At 49.9% G+C, this 17,125-nt stretch overlaps 1 protein-coding gene across 2 annotated transcripts in view; it reads left to right on the top strand.

The window, feature by feature from the left end:
- Positions 1-17,125, top strand: part of PAX5 (paired box 5) — a 182,254-nt gene that overhangs the window by 123,630 nt on the left and 41,499 nt on the right. The gene's annotated exons all lie outside the window — the stretch shown is intronic.

A 17,125-nucleotide genomic window follows, 5' to 3' on the forward strand; every position in this document is an offset into this window, starting at 1 on the left:
AGGCACAGGGGCTCTGAGAGGACTGATGAGAGGCACAGGGGCTCTGAGCAGGGCAGGGTGGGGCATCTGGGAAGGTTTTCCACAGGAGGTGACATTGGTGGAGTTTGCCCAGAGCTGCCAAGGCATAGCAGCAACATTTGCTGAGGTTTCGAGGTGGCTGGGGGAAAGCCAGCCATTTGAGGCTGGCGTGGGAGTGGGGAGCTGGAGTGGAGGGCAGCGAGGAGTCTGGACTTGGTCCTGAGGTGGTGGGAGTGAGGTGTGCAGGGTCCGTCTGCAGAGGGGCTGGGGTCCTGGAGGAGGTTGGAGCCAGGCAGGGAGACAGATGAGGTGTGGGTGGTGACAGGGGTCTGCACTGGGGCCCGAGTTGGCTGTGGATGCGGAGGGGCTGCGACGTAGTGACACCTCCCCCAACGCCCACCCAGGGACACTGGTGGGAGAAGCCGGCCTGTGGGCGCCAGGGCGTCCAGGACGGGCCTTCTTGCTCAGGGGTGCCCTCATTATGCCACTCACGGTGGTGGAGAGACTCGAGCAGCGGTCGAGACGGGGGCTGCCTCCTGCTGGTGTGCGGAGCGCGAGCAAACCACATGAGATCCCATCTCGCGCGTAATGTGCATCCGAGGACAAAATTAGATTGAGAAGTAAATGGAGCCGAAAATTTCTAAAGCATTTCCCGTCAAGAAGCTGTTTGATTGCGTGTTTTAATTCTCCGATTCCTCCTGCCCAGTGAGGTTCATTTCGGTGGGGACGGCTGGAGCAGAAGGAGCTCGTACCGGGGGGACCCTGGGCACCTGGGGCCTGGGCAGGAGGGGAGGGGAGAGGCCTTTGACCGCCTACTGGCCGGGAGTCTAGGCTCCATGATGACCTGGTTCAGATCTCAAATAACCCCATGAAATGGGTATTAGATCCCATTTTGTAGACAAGGAAACTGAGTGGCAGAAATTAGGAAACCTGCTGAGACCACATAAATAGTACTTGGTTGACGGGGTTGGCGAGCACCGGCCCGCCGGACTTTAAAACTCAAGCTGGTGCCACATTGGGTTGCATGTTGAATATTTCCATTTTTTCACCAGAAGGCTCTGGCTTCTTCCTCCCTCTCATTCTCATTTCCTCTGTCTCTCTTTCCTCCATTTCCAAAGCCCAGGAACCCTGGGAGGCAGGGCAAAGGGTATATCCCCATTCTGCAGATTTGGAAAGCGAGGCTCCTGGAGGTGCAGTCATTTGTTGGTAGCACAGAGGGGAGAAGCCAGTGGCAAATGCTGGGAAGTCTGATTCTTGTGTGTATTCCCCTACCTGATCCTATCCAGCAGGTTTAATAAATACAAAGATGTGACAAAAATCACACACACACACACACACACACACACACTCACGAGGCAAGTTTAGATACAAATGGGCAGGAACCTGGCTTGTTCTTCAGTGCCTGTCCCTGTTTGGATCAGGGGGCTGTGGGGGTTGTAGGTCCCAGGCCTGACAGTGCATGGCGCTCTGGGCAAGGCCTTGCCCTCAGAGGGGCTTCTTCATTCACCTTCAGTATAGGCAATTAGCGATTTTCCAATTGTTAAGGTTTTTGTTGCTGATTTTTTTTTGCTTTTTCTTTTTAGTTTTTGTCAAGAAAACTTTTGTTCAAATGAAATCTTCCTGGGAAGCCTTTATGTAAATGGTCAGAATCAAGGTTCAGTGTTTGAGGGGGCGGCCATCCCAGAGGCGCCCGAAGTGCCCCAGGAGGCCCCAAGGAACACAGCTAGAACCCCTGCCTGGTCCACCTTTCACGTCCTTTGGGCTCTGGTGCTCCCCAATTCCAAAGTGGCTTTCGAGACAGTGTGAAGGCTACTCACACAACATGTGTGTTCTCTCCTCAGCCTGGGTCTCAGAACCACCTCTGGGACCCTGGTCCTCCTACCTTACACCCCAGCTGCCTGCCTACCTTACCCTAACTTCTGCCTGTGCCTGAGAAAACTCAGACCGGTCCCAAGCACGCTGCCCCTCGAGGCTTAGTCAATGGCGTGACGGGACCCAGCAGGACTGCCCACCCTGCCCTGACTCAGCCTGAGCCCTGCTCCCGATCCCCCGGAGGAGCCCTACCCACTGAGGCTCGGTTCTAGTGCTGCCGCCTCCTGGAAGCCTACAGCCTGACTGCGGGAATTGAATCTCAGGTCTGCGCTTTGCTGCATGTAGGACCTTGGGCAGGACTTTGAGCCTCTCTGAGCCTCAGTTTCCCCAGCGGTTGGCACGGAGATGGTGAATACCTGGCAAACTGAACCCAGGCTCGACTGACGCGTGCACGTGTCCCCACGTGATGCCTCTGCTCAGTCGGGCCCCTCCTGTGTTGCATGAAGCACTCTCACTTGTGTGATCCCATCTGGGGCTCCTGATGGCCCAGGAGGGAGGCGGGGCGCCCGGGATCCCAGAACGGGCAGCGGCTTGCAAACAAGAGCGCGAGCTGCACTGGGCTTCTCAGAAGCCCCGGTACCTGACTTGGCTTCTGGGAGGGGAGGGCTGGGGAGGGCTGGGCTGGCGCTTCAGCAGCCCGCAGCGCAGGCCAGCAGCGCGATTTAATGTGTGTTCTCTGCAGCACATTCATTTGCCGTGCACCCTGGGAGGTGTCTCTGCGGGGTGGGCTTGGTTTTCCTTGACAAGCAGCGCACCTGCCCAGCCTGCCTCTTGTGTGGGCCCCCTCGGTGGCGGTTTCCAATCTCAGCCTCGCTGTGTGGTTTGGGGAAACAATTGGAGGGAGGGGGTGTCATCTGGTTCGGCCCTGTTGGTTCTGGGCCCAGATCTCATGACTTTCACCAGCCTGTTACCCTCTGGACCAGAAGTGGATGCGCTGAGGCACTAGTTTAGGATTCGTGGTGGGCCTTGTTCCCTTTACAAGAGACCAGAAGCTGATCTGAGGGGTTTTTGGCTTCCACATGTACCTACTGACTATTTCTTAAAATAAATGGGCTGTCAGCCAGACACGGAAGGAGGCAGAGAACCCGATAATACACATTCCTCACGTCTCTTCCGTTGTCTAATCTCCTCCCAGGTGGGTGGCCGGGAATCGGGACTCTGGGTTCACAGGTGAGAAAGTTCAGAGAGGTGAGGACCTGCCCGAAGGCCCAGTAGGAAGTGCAGGGCGTTCTGACTCCCAGTCCAGGACCTTCACGTTAGGTGGTCCTCCAGCCCTGACCTCACCCTGTAGCTAGAAAGGTCCAGTGGGTGCCTCCCACCATGCTTGACTTCATTTCAAACCCATCCTAGACCTGGAACTTGGTGGTTAAGAGCACAGGCTGCCCAGTTCCTAATCCTGCCCCCACAGCCCCTCCCGGCCCATTCTCTGCCTGTGCAACCTCGGGCAAGTTACTTAACCTCTCTCAGCTTCAGTGGCCTCCTCTAACTATTGCAGGGAATGACAGGCATAGCTAGGACACTCTCGGGCCAAGCACCTTTCTAAGGGCCTTACCTGTACTGACGCTTTAATCCTTTCAGACAGTCTAAGGAGGTGGTGTTATCATTAGCCCCATTTTATAGATGAGGAAACTGAGGTTGACGCTTGCCCAAGGTTGCAAAACAACCAGGAAGGCGCAGAGCTGGGATTTGAATCCGGTGGTCTGCTCCCAGAACCTGTGTGCTTAACCATTAGGCTCAATATCCTCTCAATATCAGCAACAATAATAATAACATCTACCTTGTAGGATTGTTTTGATGATTAAATGAGACAAGGTGCATAGAGCACGTAGAAGAATGCTTGGCAAATAGAGCTCAACGGAGCTCCAACCATCGTACATGAATTCAGTTGCACAGCGGGTACACCCAGCGGTAGGTGGGTAAGCATTCTGAGACTTTGCACCTTCATATAGAGTATGGCTTCCTTCTTCACTTTCCATCTTGCACATTTCGCCCTTCAAGTGATTTGTGGTGCACAAAGGAAGACAGGTAGGGGCACAGGTGGCCCAAAAGGGCAGTGTGCTTGCGTAGGGGGTAGGCAGGGAGGGGGCTCGAGCCAGGCGCTCGCCTCACTCACAGTCACCCCACCAGGGAGAAGAGGTTGCGGAGCCTTCCTGCTTCCTTAAACATGCGAGGAAAGGGAGGCTGGGTCACTGGCCCAAGGTCACACAGTGGGTAGGAGTCAGGGCTGGGATTTGGGCCCCGGGTGGGCTTGTGCTTTTAGCTTTCAGTGTGGTCTTTGCTGGGTCAGCAGTGGGGCGCCATCGCAGGTTCTGACAGTGGCTTGAGGAGAGCAGAGCCACACTGTCCAAGACTGATCTGGCTGCACTCTCGGGTGAGCTCTGGAGCTACGGAGGCATTATTGAGTGTTTGCTCTGTGCCGGGCCCTGTGCTCAGGGCTTTATGTGCATGTGTTCACTTCATCCACACAGCAGCTTGATGAGGCAGATCTTCATGTATAGATGAGAAAACAGACACAGAGAGGCTAAGCAACTTCTCAAGATCACACAGCCGGCAAGGGTGGACCCAGGATCTGAATTGAGACTGCCATGTGGTGGCCTTTGTCCCTAACTACCCTGCTATACTGTGTCCTTTTACAAAGATTTAATGTCCCCCAATCTGGAAGGTCACCTCAAGGGAACTTGATGCTTTCTGTGTATTCATTTATTCCTTCTACTTTCCATTTAGCAATCATCTAGTTTACGTATAAACCAATTCTTAGGAAGGAAGACTTTCCCAACCATTAGATTTGGGGAGTGTGTTCTGCATTGGCAGCTTGGCGGTGGGTAAATGTGATGGGAATGCTGTCAGCCCTGTTTGGGGGTGGGGTGGGGGATGGAACTCCATGTTTCTGAAACAATGGGAGGCAAGAATACATTTGCAATACCCTCCAGCCAGCTTGGGTGGACGCGTAGGGTAACCAGGAGTGGAGGCATGGCGGGTTTCCATCAGAAATCCAATCTCCAGGCGGTCTTTTCTGTTGCCATGCACCGTACAAGGGTTCTCCAAGGACCCATCCTGGACTGAGATGGACAATTGGGCTTTTCTCCATCTGCTACTTATGATTATATAGGTCCCAAGCCAACTTTCGGAATACTGGTTTGTCATATCAGTTTCTCAAATAAGAGATGCCCCTAATCCTGCTGGAGAACAGAAGTTCACCCTCCTCCAATGACCGCACCAGATTCATCTCTGTGAACCAGCATCACTGAACCTCGCTCACGTAGCGGCGAAGGCTCTGGAGGTCTGTAAGCAGGCGGCTTGCCCTCCGCCAAGCACCCCAGACTGCTGAGGTTCGGGCTTCTCATGCTGGATTGGATTGTTTTCCCATCTCCATCCTTGCTGCTCACCTGTCACCTGTCACTTCCCCTAACATCCTTTTGCCTAGCTCTAGAAGTCTCTCTCCCCCTTCTTATTTTGCTGTTTTCAATCTTCTGGCAGTTGGGAAACCAAGCCATTGAGCTCATTGGAATGGTGTGCAGGTGAGGACACGGTCTGCCAGAGCTGGTGCCCAGGGGGCTCTAGGGACAGGCTTTGTGCCCACCTTTTGGCTACTCACAGCCAGATGGTCAGGACTGAGGTTGCCTGATGGCACATTTCAGGTGGGTGGGACATCCCTGCATTTTCTGTCCGTGCAGGGCTGGGCGCTGGCTTGGGGGAGGCCTGGTGGGATCATAAGCTGTGGATGTGTGACTTGCCCAAGGTGCTCCTGGCATCACGATGTTGTCCTTGGAAGCAAGGAATTCCTGCTGTGACAGCTCTGGCCCAGGAGCTGCTGAGGTGGGAGCGGGGTGGGGGCGGGCGGGGGGGAGGGGCGCCGTGTGCGCTTCGTGCATCTTAGATTCATTATTACCTCCCCTTCAAGACTGTCATCGAGCCCCTTGGGGCGCAGACAGTGTCTGGCTCTTAAGAAAAAGTTAATTTCAAATCAGAAAGCTAATTTTGAATAAAAACTAATACATGCATGTGGTTAAATATTCAAACCGTACGAAAAATATAAAATGAAAAATAGTTCTCCTTTCCCCAACCTCAGCCCTCCCGTCCGTCATCCCTCTCCCCAAAGTTAACCATGTCTTGTGTATACTCTTGGTAACATTTTAATGCATCTATCAGCAGATAGATTTATCCACTTTTTACTAGCAAAAATAAACTCACACTGTACACAGTCCTCTTCTGCACTTTGCTTTATTCACCCAGTAATGTGTCCTGGGGCTCTTTCCACAGTCCCCATACTCAAATCTGCCTCGTTGTTTTCCAAAAGTATTTAATATTCCATCGCAGGGAAGTCTCCTAATTTATTTAATCCAGCTGTTATGGTAGACACTTCGACTGTCTCCCTCCCTCCCCACCTTCCCTCCTTCCTTACCATTATATGTGTATCTTGGTGGACTTTTCTGTATATTTCCATAGGTAAAGTCCTAGAAGTAGAATTGCAGGTCAAAAAGGAGGTGTGTTTTGTTTTTTGCAATTCACCTATTGAAGCAGAATAGTGTGGGGGTGGGGGTAGTAAAGGCACGGACTCTGGCATCAGATGGCCTCCGTTTGCCTCCACCGCCATTGTCTTATCTACCAACTGGGAACTTAAAGCTTTATATCTCCCGGAGCAGCTGTGACTCTTCAATGAGATAATACATACCAGCACCTCGAATGGTGCCTGGCACGTGGTAAGAGGTGAATGAACGATCATTGTTATTTTTGTGGGTATTATTATTATTATTACTATTATTATCATCTCCAGGTCCTCTGGTGCTAGAACGCAGTAGGGATCAGATAATGCATGAATGATATAAACAGTTCATGCAGCTCAATATCCAAAAAACAAACAACCCAATCAAAAAATGGGCAGAAGACCTAAATAGGCATTTCTCCAAAGAAGACACACAGATGGCCAAGAGGCACATGAAAAGCTGCTCAACATCACTAATTATTAGAGAAATGCAAATCAAAACTACAATGAGGTATCACCTCACACTGGTCAGAATGGGCACCATCAGAAAATCTACACACAGTAAATGCTGGAGAGGGTGTGGAGGAAAGGGAACGCTCTTGCACTGTTGGTGGGAATGTAAATTGATACAGCCACTACGGAGAACAGTATGGAGGTTCCTTGCAAAACTAAAAATAGAGTTACCATATGACCCAGCAATCCAACTGCTGGGCATATACCCAGAGAACACCATAATTCAAAAAGACACATGCACTCCAATGTTCATTGCAGCACTATTTACAAAAGCCAGGACATGGAAGCAACCTAAATGTCCATCAACAGATGAATGGATAAAGAAGATGTGGTACATATGTACAATGGAATATTACTCAGCTGTAAAAAAGGAGTGAAACTGGGACATTTGTAGAGACATGGATGGACCTAGAGACTGTCATACAGAGTGAAGTGAGTCAGAAAGAGGAAAACAAATATCGTATATTAACACATATATGCGGACTATAGAAAAATGGTACAGATCACCCGGTTTGCAAGGCAGAAATAGAGACACAGATGTAGAGAACAAACATATGGACACCAAGTGGGGAAAGCGAGGAGGGTTGGGGGGGAATGAGTTGGGAGATTGAGATACCAAATTGTACACTCTAAATATATGCAGTTTATTGTATGTTAAAAAAAAAAGATAATGCGTGAATGAATGAGTGAACAAATGAATGAGTGAAGACCTGAGCTCGCCCAGGGTGGCCCTCGCTGTCCTCTTGCTGTGAACACTGGTTTCTGTCTGTCCCTGAAGCGGCACCCGGAGCCATGAGCCTGGCGGAGCCACTTTGCAGCCTTGCTCATTAGAACCCTGCCTTTGTCGGTTTATTACGTTGGATCAACAGTTGCTAGTTGAGTAAGATCATGTCGTAAATGTACATGGAAATATTGATGGAGCCCCAGTGTCTGCTCTAAAATGCCAGGCAGATGAAATTCAAACATTCTCTCGAAATTGAAACAGTTGCTGGAGTCTGGAAGTTCCCCGAGATTCCAGGGGAGTAGATGAAGTCTGTTGGGATGAAGTAATGGGAAGGGTTGAGGCTGCAAAGTAAACAGAGCCCTGATGAATGAATTCTCAGAGTTGTCTTCCCTGCTGGACAAATCCAGATTAGATCTTCAGCCAGGCAATTAGAGGAGGGCCAGTCAGAATTAGTTGAAAGTGGGGATTAAGTAATTTGGGGAAAAGAAATTGAGGGTTATTATTTCTAAGTAAATAACACCACCTAAACTAATGGCTAATAAACCTGTCATTGGGAGCTGGCCAGGTCTGCTTTAATGACTGGATGGGCCCATCTGCAATTAGCATGTCCATTGTGTGCTGGCAATTGGGCTGCTCCCTTGCTGACAGCCTTTCCCCCCTTGGTGAAACTCTCCCCGCTGCACTCCCTGCTCACACACCCTGTGCTTGTGGCAGGTCCGAACAAAGGGGGACTCCAGAGCAGCCCCTGTTTCAAACGGTCACACATTTCAAACTCCAGCTGGAACGAACGAGCTGGTGGCGTACGCACTGCATGTACGCACACGCTGGGGTTTGTGCAGAAGATTAATCCCCTTCCTGGATCCTGGATGTTGGGTTGCTCCTCTCTCCCTCCGCTACAGGGGCAATCGTTTACTGTCACCTGCTTGGGTGTTGGTTGAAAACCTTCAACTCATCTCACTCAGGCATGGTTGATTTTTTCCTATAACAAGAGTCAAAGTATAATTTTTTAAAAATTAGGAACATAACTCATGCACAAATATAGAACGAACACGTGAAGATTTTATTCAACTCGTAAATGAATGAGGGAACCTATAAAAAAATAAAAGTGGTTCCAAGAACATTTGAGAAACAGGGTTTATGTCGTCCATGGAGAAAGGCATTTTTAAAAAATGTTGGAATAAAATTGCTAGATTAGATACAAAATTGGTTAATGTCCTACAGGGCAATAAACCCAAACCTTTGGGGTTCTCTTTTCTGCTTGACAGAAATCTACACCTTGATGTGTAGCTTCCTTCCTGGGCTCTAATCAAATAGTAAAGAATCATCAAACACAGGTATATTCTCTTAGAAATATGATTCTTGGGTCTGCCAGTTACGTAGTGCCCTGTGACATTGGAAGACATTGTTCCCACCTTTATGACCCCTTCTTTTTAAGTTTTAATGATGTTTCTTAACATGCAAAAGGGTTTCGCATGGTTCTCTAACTCTCAGGAAGGGTTTTCTGGGAAAATGTAGAAGTAGACGTGTCTGCAGTTCTGGTTAAATTATTGAACCAAGACAGAATCAGAAACATTGGCTTCAGAGCGCTCACTGAGTTCTTGTGTGATTTCAAATTGTCCTTCAGGGTGAGTTGGGGGGTTCAGTGGCTGGGTGCCGGGACTCCGGAAGAGCAGACTTGACAGGCCGTCCAAATAGACAGTGGGGCAGGGACAGGGCAGGGGGCTCAGAGGGGGTTGCCAGGAAACAGAGTGAGGGAAGAAGAGTCTGACCTCGGCAGGTTGGGCCAGGGAGGAGAGGGCACCGAGGCAGTAGAGGGGCTTGGGGACTGACTGGGCTTGAGGGAGGGCAGGTGTCTTGGAAGCCAGTGTGGCTGGGAGGCTGGGGCTGTCACCCACGGAAACAAGGAAGATGGCAGGAGGTTCGGATGGCCCCGGGGAGCTGGCTGTGGTCGTGGCCCAGTTTCTCAGCAGTCGCCTTCTGCAGTGCTTTTCCTTCATCCCCTGGCCTGTTCCACCCTGCACAGTGGTTACCTCTTTGGTAGTTACCTGGACACCCAGGCAGGACTCATGTCCTTAAAAGGCCTGGCAGCTGGTGGGGGTGGGGGGGTGAGGTGGTTCACACAGGGCTTGAGGGTTTGGAGGATGGGAAAGGTTGAAAATTGGCAGTCTGAGGGCTAAACATGGCCTTTGGACAAGTTTTATTTGGCCCTCAGTGTATATTTTAGAAACTAGATTTGACTCAACATTCACATAGACAGGAGATTCCCAAAATGAAATGAAACCAGTTTCAGCTTCTTCGGAAAACTAGCCACAGCTGAGTAAGAGCTGCCCTCTGGGCCAGGTGCCTGGTCGCCCTTGTGGACATTTGATGAGGGGGCCGTGGCAATAGGGTGCAGGTCGACAGTCCCCGTCTCCTGCCATAAGCTCCTTTCCTGGAGACAGAAAACAAGACTGACGCTTACCATCCTCTCACTAGGATTTCGTCCAGGGGCGCCAGGGAGCCTGATGCTGCTGGCAGGAGTGCTGAGACGAGGTGGGCAGGAACTTCTATACACACCTCTATGGCAGCTAGCCCGGCCTCCATTTCCATCAACACAGGGGTAAACTGAGGCCTCTGACTTACAGAATGGTGAAGCAGAAAAAACCCTGAGGCCATCTGTTCCCATCATTTGAGTGTTCTGATGGGAAAACTAAGGCCCAGAAAGGTGGTAGAACTTACCTGAGGTCACACAGCAAGTCACCATTGCCCCTGCCTGGGGTGTGCAGGCTTCCTGGGCATTAAGAGTCCCCGGTGGATATGATCACCAGTTTGCAAAGGACTTAGCCTTCCCCAGCCAGCTCCGCCATATTCCCTTAGGACTCAGGCTTTGCAGGTGGAGACGCCCCTCCTCTGGGCAGAACCGCCGGCCCTGGGCTGTCAAGGCTGGCAGACCCTCTCAGGCCACTAAGCCACCACCAGCATCCTGCTCCCATCTTGTCCACAATCATTCATGGCTTCTCAGTGGCTCGCTTTCTTCTTTCTCTTGTTCACACACAGTCAGGCAGATAGAGGCGGAGTTTGGTTGGTGCCCTGTGGTATTCAAAGTGAAGGGTTTGCACACTGTCAGGGTAATGAATTCTGTAAGGGTTTGAAGTGAGGGGCTGGGAGGATCTCCATGTCATGTGTCTGGGAGTGACAACCCCCAGTGGTTAATTACTGCCACACGATGAGAATGGAGCTGGTAGCAAAATGAGATAAGTTCATTATGAGCTAAATTTGAAGTTAATTGGATTCACATTTCCCCCCATTAGTGTACGTAGAGAGAGCCTACCTAGAAATGGCCTGTATGCAAAAGAAAAAGTTGCATCCAAGCAAAAAACAGATACATCAGGCCTGGTTATCTTGTGGAGTCCATGATGAAGGGCTTTCTGAGATGTTGGTGAGATGGGAACCAAAGTTCCTTTCACACAGTAGAACCAATGCCTTTTGGTTAATTTCACCTTGGCAGACATTTTCTGGGCACTTGCTGTGTGCCTGGCCAGTGCAGGGAATGGAAGGATGTGAGCAGCTCTTGCTGTCTGGGGACCTCCAGTTTAGGGGCAGGAAAAGGACAAGTGCCCAGTGCGTTGGGGGAGTGTGAGGAATCTGGTGCCTGAATGCCTCAGTTTGGGTATGGCTGCATTTATTACTAGCTGTGAGACCTTGGGCAGGTACCTAACCTCTTTGTGTCTTAGTTCCACATCTGTAAAATGGGGATATCGAGTTTTTGAGGGTTAAATGGGTTAATATCTATGAAACACCATGAACAGTGTTCGGAATGCTGCCTGGCATTAGGACAGTGCCTGGCATACAGGAAGTGCTGCAAAAATGTTAGCGATGGTGATTAGCCGCTGCACGACCTCAGGCACATCAGTAGCTGCCTGGAGCCTTCACTTCCTCGTCTGTAGGATGGGGAAAATGATAGCAGCCGCCTTCTGGGGTTGCTGTGAGTGTTGACTGAAGTAAAGCATGTGAAGTACTGGCTCATAGGAACCTCTAAGGAAGTTGTTGTTCTGTTGGTTGACTAGTCACCAGGGTGGCCCAGATTCAAGGCGAGGGGACATAGACCCCACTCCTCCCTGAGAAGACTAGCACAGAATTTGCAAACATGTTTTAATACTGTCACAGCAAGCACCGCGTTGTTTTGCTCCCAATAAATATGCTCTTTTTCCAATTACAACAGGAAGACTGAGGCTCAGATGATTGTATTAGTTGCCAAAGATCATGCAGCTAGTAAGTGGTGGTGCTAAGTTTGCACCCAGACCTGTGTGTTTCCGAATTCCATGCCCCCTGCCAGTCCCAGGGGTCCAGACTTGGCTCTGGAGGCAACTAGGGGCGTGTGTGAAAGTCGAGCCGATGAAGGTGGCTTCGTGCCCCCTGGAGCCTGACACCCTCTGCACTGGCTTGAGCGCCTCCTCCCTCGGGTTGGGTCTGGCCTCCGGAGGCCACTTCCTCTGCCAATGTCAGCTGTGGCTAAGCCAGCCCTGCCCTCTCTCCCCTTCACTTGTTTGTGTTTTGAGCATTCCAAACTCACGCGCCTCCAGGGCCAGCAGTCTCCTTTTGTCCCTTGCCTACCATCGTTCCTCCGTGGTTTTCCAAAGTTAGTCATTTGGAGCCTGAACTTGAACTTCCCTAAGGATTCGGACCTGGGATTGTGTGGAGGACAGCAACCTGCTGCAAAGACTTGGGGAGACCAGGGTTCAGCACTGGGCTTCCTTCACCTGTGCCAGGCGTGGCCTGCCGGCTCCTCATTCTTCTGCACAGCTGCACAGCACCCCAGAGTGCATGCGCACCACACTTATTCACCCGCTTCTCTAGGTTTGGGCCTTTAGAGAGTTTTCAGTAATTTGTAGTCATACACAGCGCCACAGTGACTAACCCGCGTGTGTGGATTTGTGTATTGCTGAAGGTGTATGTATGTTCAAGGTAAATCCCTGGAAGTCAGATTGCTCGTTGGAAGGGTAAACCCTGAGCAGTTTTGTTAGATGCTGCCAAATCCCCCTCCACGTGGGGTTGTGCAATTTTGCATTTAATTTGCATTTCTAGTGTGCTGAGTAAACCTGAACATCTTTTCAATTTGTGTCATTTTACATATATATATGTTTGTTTGTTTGCTTGGTGAGTTTTATGTTCATGAATTTTGCCCATTTTTCTAGGGGAGTTTTGTTCTTTTCCCTTCAATTCTTATGCGTTCTTGATATATATAGGGGTAGTAGCCATTTATCTATGGTATATATGCTGCAAATAATTTCTTCCACTCCTCCATTTATCATTTGACTTTGCTTATATTGTTTTTACCAGGCCAGAGGTTTTTGGTCTGTTTTATTAAGTAATCCAATTTATCAATCTTTTTTTTCATTGTATATTTTTCCCTTAAAGATAAATGTATTTGGTTTTGAGGAACAGTTTAATATTATGTCCTTCCTACATTTTTGGTGTCAAATGACTTTTTCTTTCTCAAGATGATGGTGATGATAGATGGCAATAATAAAAATACAGCAACGCTGCTGAGATGCACGTCACATACCATATGATTCACCCATTTGAGGTGTACAATTCAGTGGTTATTAGTACACTCACAAAATCATGCAACCATCACCACGACCAATTTTAAAACATCGCATCATCCCCCCAAAAAGACTTCATATCCATTAGCAGTTACTCCCTTTCCCCCATTCCCCACCCCAGCCTAAGGCAACCACTAATCTACTTTTGTCTCCATAGATTTGCCTATTCTGGACATTCTATATTAATAGAATCATCAATATGTAGTCTGTTGTGACTGGCTTCTTTCACTTGACATAACGATATCGAGTTCGTCCATGTTGCAGTATCAGTCCTTCAACTCCCTTTTATTGCCAAATATTCCATTGTGTGGATACACAGTATTTTGTTTATCCATTCATCAGTTGATGGGTATTTGAATTGTTTCCACTTTTTGGCTATTATGAGTAATGCTGCTTTAAGCATCCATGTACATGTTTTGTGTGGACATATGTTTTTGTTTCTCTTGGAGTGAATTACTGGATCACATGGTAACTCTTTTTGAGGAACTTTCAGACTTTTCTAAAGGAGCTGCACCATTTTATATTTCCACCAGCACTGTATAAGGGTTCCACTTTTCCACATCTTTCTCAACACTGTCATAATCTGTCTTTCTGATTATAGCCATCCTAGTGGGTGTGAAGTGGTGTTTTGTTGTGGTTTGATTTATATTTCCCTGATAGCAAATTGGCCATTTTTGTATATCTTCTTTAGGTGAATGTGTATTCAGGTCCTTTGCCTGTTTTTACACTGGGTTGTTTGTCTTTTTATTATTGAGCTATTTAAGTGTTCTTTAATTTTAGCCAATGCCTTTTCCACAGCTTTAATATAATCATATGGTTTTCCTTCTTTGATGCATTAGTATGAATTCCCAACCAATGCTTTAATATTGAAGCACCCTGGCATACCTGCAATAAACCTTACTTGGTCATGGTGTACTCCTCTCTCTATATATTGCTTCATCAGTGAGATGGGAGGTTTTTTTGCATGCATATTAATAAATTGTGAGACTAGCCATTAATTTTCATTTTTGTGCACCTTTGTTAAATTTTTATATCAGGATTTTGCTAGCTTGACAAAATGAAGAGTTTCTTAGTTTCATATATCCTGGATCCGCTTAATAATAGAAGTATGTGTTCCTCGAAGGTTTAAAAGAACTTTCCAAAAACAAAAATAAACAAACTTGCCCTAGAAGCTAAATGGGTGAGGCACCTTGTTTTTAAAAATAATTTTAAACAACTTTTTCTATTGTTTCCAAGATGATTGGGCTGTTCATATTTTCTGTCTCTCCTTGAGGTAATTTTGGTGATTCATGTCTTCCTAGAATGTTGTGCCTTTGGACGAGAGTTCTGCATTTAGTAGCATAAAGCGTCCATGCATTTTCTTATGTTTTTAAAATACCGTCTCTTTCACACCTCTGGTTGCATCTTCTCATTCCTTATCTTGATAGTTGTGTCCCCCTTTTTGAATCTCGCCCTAGGTTTGCCTATCTTATTGGTCTTTTCAAATAGCAACTCTTGGTTGTATTTATTATTTATTATTGTGTGTATGTATTATGGTGTCTGCTTTTCTGATTCCTAATTCATTATTTTCTGCTTTTCTTTATCGATTCCTTCCTCCTCCTTTCCCTAGGTTCATTTTATTGCTTTTTTATCTAGCTTCCTGAGTTGAGTGCTTTGGTGAGGCACTGCATTTCTGCTTTTGGGATCAGGTTTTAAAGCATACATAACAATGACAGAAACTGTTGAGGTTCAGATGTGACCGAAAGAACAGCCCCTGTGGAAGAAAGAACCGAATCCCAGGAGGCAGGGAGAGCTGGATTCCAGTCCCAGCCTTGCCTCAAATCAGTAGAGTGTCGTGGGCAAGTCCCTTCCCTTCTCAAGACCCTCTTATCCATCTCGGGCGGGCAGGTGGGTTGCGGACCTCATAGGGCTTGGCCCCAGGAGCCCCCCTGCACCAAGCAGCCTCCTGTCAGGATAACAGCTCCGTCTTTCAGGAGGAAGATCTGGCCTCGCTCTGATGTGGTCCTGGCTCCCACCCCAACACATCTATCACAAAAAACTGTGTCGTTGAATTGCCTTTTGCATAATGGAGGCAGTAAGCCACGGTGACAGTTTGGCCTGAAGGCAGGGCTCAGCCTCCTGTCCCAGCTGAGAGTTGGATGGACAGACGCACAGCCAGGTACATGGGCGAGGCAGTGAGTGGACTGGCTAAACACATGGTCTTTGCTGCTGGATTGCCTGGGTTCAAACCCTGGCCCTCTCTGTGCAACCGTGGACAAATTACTTGACCTTTCTCTGTCTCATTCAAGTGGGGAAAGTACCAGTAATGCACCTCGTAGCGCTGTTGAGGGTTAAATGAGTTAATGATTTAAAAGGCTGAGAACAGAGCCTGGTGTTTACAATTTCTACATAAGTGTTTGTGGTTTGTTGGCACCAGGGGCGTGAGCCCGGGGCCGGGGGCAGGCGGGTGCTCCACCCGGTAGGGAAACGGAGCCGTTAGAACAGCTCCAGCCTGGGCTGTGTCTATGCGTCTCATAGTCTGGCCCCCAGCACCGCGATCTTGTCCCAAGTGTTCTGACACTTGTGCTCACTCTGCTTCCTGCGGCATCTTTTCAGCGGCCCTCGGGTCACCACGTCTCTGTGGCAGGCGTGGAGGAGACTGTCGGGCCTGGGTGCTCCCCCCGCCCCCAGCGCGGTGCTGCTTAAGATCGAGGTGGCTCCTGGGCTGGTGTCAGGAAACGTGGGCAGAGGTACCTGGGCCAGTGGCTCCCCTCTCCCTGCCACGGGTCTCCGTTTTTCTGTCTGCAAAATGGCACAGGGGTTGGTCAAGAAGAGCTCTGCGAGCCCTTGACCACAGATGGAGGTGACTGTCATGGCCTCCGGAGAGTTCCTGCTTCTCTAGCAGGGCCGTGCCTTTCATTCATTTGACAGACATTTGTAGGCCTCTGCCACTCCGACCTCGGGGCACAAAGACTTGATCTTGGAGCTGAGACTCTTGTGCAGAAAGCAGCTGCTGTGGAGGGCTGCGGGTGCTGGGTCCGAGGAGGGAGGGGATACGGGGGAGGGCTGGGGGGGCAAGTCTCCTGAAACCACCGTGTACGTGAGGTCCGTTCTGCCCACCCGCTGTCCTGTCTGATCTCGGCTCTCATGGGGAGTCGCGTGCAGTTTAGGTGGGGGCATCAGGACTCCAGGAGGTAAACCCCGGGCCCCCTGCTCCGCTGCGGCCGTGCCGCGTGTGAGGAGACACAGACCACGCTTGCCACAAGCCGGACGGCCAGTCCAGAGCCAGGGCGGTGATGTGCAGGGGTGGGCGGGCGGCAGGGAGTCTGCCGTCGAGCAGCTGCCTGGTGCGCTGTGAGGGTCTGGGAGACGAGCAGAGCGCGTGGAATGAGGCGGCCTCCGGGTGCTGGCTGGACAGGCGTTGAATGACTGGACTAGAGGAGCTGTTCTTTCGTCTGCGGGAACATTCACGGGCTCGTGACGTGCCCTGCCTTGGATTCTCTGGAGGGCGTTTATCAGAGGTAGTCCCTTCCCTTGGGCCATCGGCAAGCGGGGCTGGAGCTCAAAGCCGTCTACCTGCATCCTGCTGGCACCACCCCACTGGGCCAAGGGGAGGCTCCTGGGTCCCAGCCTGGCTCCACGGGGTCAGGGGCTGCTCCCTGACACCCCCGGACCTCTTCTGGCCTTTCCGGTCCTCAGTGTCCTCATCCAGAAGAGGTGGAGGTTCCGCCCTCTCTCCTTCCCTCATCCCAAGGCCACGTCATTCCCCACCCACTTCCCAGGATGGCTGACGGCAACAGCATCCCTTTCTTTTAGGGGATGCTGCCACTTCCGCCTACCAGGGTAGGGTCTCTTCCTCAGGGCTCAGCAGGTGCTCACTCAACAGTCCCACCTCCCAGGGCTGGATTTTTGGTCTTGTGCACGAGCCCCTTGGTACATACATGCGACTGG

Source organism: Hippopotamus amphibius, chromosome 2, assembly GCF_030028045.1.
Source record: "Hippopotamus amphibius kiboko isolate mHipAmp2 chromosome 2, mHipAmp2.hap2, whole genome shotgun sequence".
Classification (NCBI taxonomy): domain Eukaryota; kingdom Metazoa; phylum Chordata; class Mammalia; order Artiodactyla; family Hippopotamidae; genus Hippopotamus; species Hippopotamus amphibius.